This window comes from Myotis davidii, unplaced genomic scaffold (genome assembly GCF_000327345.1).
Source record: "Myotis davidii unplaced genomic scaffold, ASM32734v1 scaffold62, whole genome shotgun sequence".
Classification (NCBI taxonomy): Eukaryota; Metazoa; Chordata; class Mammalia; order Chiroptera; family Vespertilionidae; genus Myotis; species Myotis davidii.
This window is the reverse complement of record NW_006295180.1, coordinates 3,682,576-3,687,473: the sequence shown is the minus strand read 5'-3', so window position 1 is coordinate 3,687,473 and position 4,898 is coordinate 3,682,576.

Sequence of the window (4,898 nt, the reverse complement as noted above, 5' to 3'; positions counted from 1 at the left end):
CCAGCAACAATCGCCCAAAATGGCGCGGTCTCCTCTGCTGCGCTGGCGCACCGAGAGTGGTTTCAGCCGCAGTCTCCAACTGTCCTTTTTTTCCGGGGGGTCCTCGGTCTTTCCTAGCTGCAGACAGTCTCTCAGCTGAAAATCCTCTGCCTTTTCGGGCTACCCGTTTCAGCTGCTCACCCTTATCTGCTCCAGGAGAAGGCACAGGACACGTCCCTTTATACCTCCGCCATTTTCCCCTCATGTAGCATCTTGTACGATTTTGTTAATTCATTGATTTCATGCATGAGGTTGTTGATGTTGATCATGAGTCTTTCTGAGCGGCCCTGGTTTTCTGTCATTGGTAATCTTTTACTTGTAGCTTTGGCTGTATCCACAATATAGAGTTGAGCAAACTTCTGAGAAACACCATCCGAAGGGTGTAAAGTTCCAGTATGGTGATAAACTTGTCCATGTATTCTAAAACAGTATGGCCCATATCCTGATGGTGATGCAATATTAGCACCCATGGAAGCAAAAGCAAAGGAACTATTTATGGATCGAATATGTGAAATTTTTACTGTCAGAATCTTTGTTTGTCATTAATCTTTTTAAATATGCCAGGTAATCTGGAAAATGTATATCATTTGGACAGACTTTCCCTTTGCTACAACATAGAGTAAATTTCCCATCAGATGGTTTTTCATAGGAGAAATTTAGTGATAGGCAAAATTCACATCGAACCGTCATTCCACCACAACTATGTTCGAGGATTGCATTCTCATGTACTCCATTTTTGCTGAGACGGCAGTTCCTACTGGTATTGGTAGTACTTGTTGATGACTGTTCTCTAGACATATTTTGTCATCTCCACCGCCTTCTTTCCCTTTCAAAGGCACGTTGGTCTTTAGACATTTTCTGTAGATGACACCTCAGTCTTTCAGCTTCAGAGCAACATTTTTCCAGTAGCTGCTCTTCAGTTACATTCTGTTGCAGACATCACCTTCTTTCAAGATCAGACGCACATTGCTCTGCAGACATTTTCTGTCGATAACGCCGGCACTTTTCGGCTACAGAGCTACCTTGTATCAACTGTTTATCTTTGGATATTGTCCTACCTGTCTATTGACACTGTCTGAGATGCAGGAGAGCGGGTTGGGGGCGTGACTGCGGGCGGACCGCCCCAGCTGCCCCGCCATGCCCAATCTACCAGTGGGAGAGTTGGTTTGGGGCTTGGCCAGTGGCAGACCGCTGCAGTCACGCCTGCCAGCCCTGGGTCGGGTCGCACATGGGTTGCCCGCCATCCAGGTCACAGATAGCAGTCCCGGATGGCTGAGGGGCAGGCAGGATGGTGCTGTCCCATCCTCCCTGCAGTATGCAAATTAGCCACCATCTTTGTTGGCAGTTAACCACCATCTTAGTTGGCAGTTAATTTGCATATCACCCTGATTAGCCAATGGGAAGGGTAGCGGAGGTACGGCTAATTACCATGTTTCTCTTTTATTAGATAGGATCCTGTTATTTTTTCCCCTCGTATTCCATATTCATTTTCCTTTTCTCCTCACCTCACTTGTAGTTTCTCTTTCCTTCCTTCTACCCCTACTCCATTATTCACACCAGCCTTTGGAATCACAGAGGGAGTAGGGCATTCAGTTGAATTTTTAACACTGAAGCTCTAAACTGCATCACAGCCCCAGGGGAGAGAGCAGGAGAATTAACACTTACTTTTCAACATTAAGGCACATTATGCTTATGCGACTCTGCAATTTCTCTTTAATTTAGTTGAAGGGTTTTAAAGAAATTCGCCTCTCTGCTCATCTACTCCTCTGTCTCCTTCCTTTGCTCTACACGTTCTGCTAGACATTTCACAAACAAGTCTCTGGAGTGGATTCTAGTGTTCCACTTAACAATAAGCCCCTTCTGCAGTTGGAGTCACAGAACTACACTGTCAGACACAGCGACAGCTGTAACTCTTGCTCTCCCAGATGGAGAGCAGCCGGAGTGGGGATTTAGTAGAGGGAGTTGGGAATACATTAGGCAAGTCTGTGGTGAGAACAAAAGAAGCAGATGATTAGTCACCTCTCCATCCTATTGGGCAAGAATGCAGCACTCCATTTGTCCTTGCCTGGAGCCTAGCAAGTCATTAGCATATTTCCAATGAGCAGGAGAGAAACAGAAAATATCCAGGGGTGAGTCTGCCTGCCTCTGTCTTAGGCAAACAACTCCTGGAAAGTATGGCTTAGTCCCCTACCCAGGAAGGAAAGAAAAATTTGGAACTTTTCTGGGACGGTAAAAGAATGGAGCTCAATGAAGAGGTCAAAAATGCTGTTCTGAGCCTGAAAAAGAGGAAAAAGATTCATCTTCATTAACACTTACTGCAGAGAGTATAATCATCCAGATAGAATCTTCTCACACTCTCACCCTGCCAGAGCAGGGAAAGGATGTCTGGCACACACAAATCTGTGCAAATGGTACAACAGTAACCCAGGAAGACTAAGGGAAGTTATGTGTCAGCCCCCAGCTAGACACAGGGTTGCATTTAAGTGTAGCTTTGCCCAGTCCTGTGTCTAATGTCCAGGCAGAGTGTATTACAAGCACTGTGCCATGGATATGCATTGCACTATGCATATGCTTGTAGAAACATTACAAACAAAGTTTATAAGTAGCACAATTACACGGGGAAAATGATTGACTTATGCAAGTGAGGATTTATATTAACCATCCCATTCTATGCCTCAGGGAGTTTCCTGTGTTCTCTAGCCAGGCAAGTCTAGGCTAACATCATGCTTGCTCTTAATCAGCTCCAATCTGAAATGCTCGTTCTCTGTGGTTGACATGAGTATGTGTGGACTATTACTCTTGTAATAAAATATAACTGGCATTTGCTATAGCTCCCCATCAAAGACTACTCTTTTCTTCCCATTTTTTTTGCAGAGGTTCAGCTGCTGTAGCATCTGAACACGTCAGATAATCATTTTCTTGGTGTATTTTGCAGCTCAGCAGAGCCATGACATCCAATCCTGGCTACTGAAACTTGAGGCTTTCAGAAAAATTTCTTTATTTTCCTAATTTCTCTTGTTCCTTCCTTCTATGGAAGAAGCATATGATGCTCCGCACTGCAGCCACTGCCTTGTGATTGTGGGAACAACCCCAAAGATCCTGAAGATGCTGGCCCAGATCCTGGACATCACCAACCAACTGGACTAGTCTCGCAATTGGTTCTTTAGGCTTCGTGTTAGGTGAAAATATGAACTTACCTAAGCCCCTTTTAGTCAGATATTTTGCTTCTTATAGCAGAGAGCATTAACAATAAATTACAACACATTTGTTATGAAATGCATAATTAAAACTCACCTTTCATAGGTCTCTCAGGGCTTCCTCTTTTGTGTAGAATAAAGTACGAAGTCCTCTCCTTGGTCCACCAACCCCTGCACAATCCACCCCTCCACCTCTCCAAGTACTCTCAGGCCTGGCGTTATGTGCCCCATTCTAAGGACTCCTTCTTTACTTTCTGGTTTGCCATCACTCTCAAATTCCTACCTCAGGGCCTTTGCACACACTGCCTAAATCCTACTCTTTCCTCAACACTCAACCTTAGAGGCAGCTTTCTCAAAAAACCTTCTCTATTATCCGATTTAAGTAGGTATCTCATGCTATCCCCTCTGAGATTTCTCTTCTTTTTTTTGATGACTATGGCTGGCTGGGTGGGCTTCCTTGACATGCATTCTGGGCTTTTTCTAGAAGTCAGGAACTTAGGTTAAAATTGCCTTTTGCAGGCTCCCATGAAGCTGCGTTCTAGAAGTGGTTTGGCTTCTGCTTACTAGACATATATGTGGGAGGTGGTTTTTACATGCTGTTGCGTGAGTAGAGAGAGGTCGATAGAGGAGTTCATTTGGCAGGCTATGGTCCTGGCAGAGGACATATGATTCTAGTTCTACAATATGTTTTGGGACATTGAGCCCGGAATATTTGCCTAGAGTATGTTTCTTCTTTTTTTTTTTTTAAAAAAAAAGTATTGATTTCAGAGAGGAAGGGAGAGGGAGGGAGGGAGAGAGAGAGAGAGAGAGAGAGAGAGAGAGAGAGAAATATCAACGATGAGAGAGAACCATTGATTGGCTACCTTTTGCATGCCCCCCAGTGGGGACCAAACCTACAACCTGGGCACGTGCCCTTGACCAAAATTGAACCTGGGACCTTTCAGTTTGCAGGGCAATGCTCTATCCCCTGAGCCAAACTGGCTAGGGCTAGAATCTGTTTCTTTAGGCCTATTTAAAATGTGGAGCTACCTGTATCTCTTAATACATCCTTCTATGTTTAAATTGTCTGAAGAGGATCCTGTTGTCCGTAATTAAGAACACTGACTCATAGAGTAATATGTTCTCACTACAACTTATAATTATATATTCATTGATACATTTTCTTGTTACCTGTTATCTCCAATTAGCCCCTATGCTCTGAACATATAGGATCTAGTATATGTCTAGAGCTGAAGTTATTTATTGAGTGGATAAATAAGTAGATGATTAAAATAACAGACATTGCATATGAAGTGATTAGAAAAAATAATGCACTAAAGTTATATCTTTATCTAGACATCATTATCTAGTGATGTCTAAGAAGCCAGAAGCCAACATTTACAATGAGTTTCCAACTGGCTTGTTCACCTGGCAGACTGATTGCCATGATAACCAAATTAGAAACACTGAAGAATGTGAACTCTTCTATGACACGGGGTAATAATCCTGACCATAGCAATTTTGCTTCTTAAGAAATGTAATTTTCCCCAGGGAGATTTTCCTGATCCTTTTTTGTCCCTCCCAGATGGCAAGTCATACTCTGAGACACTTTTAGTTCCATGGAACTCTCTGTTAAATACGCAGCCTCCAGCTCTCTCCTGGCAATTTTTAGATTAGACACTG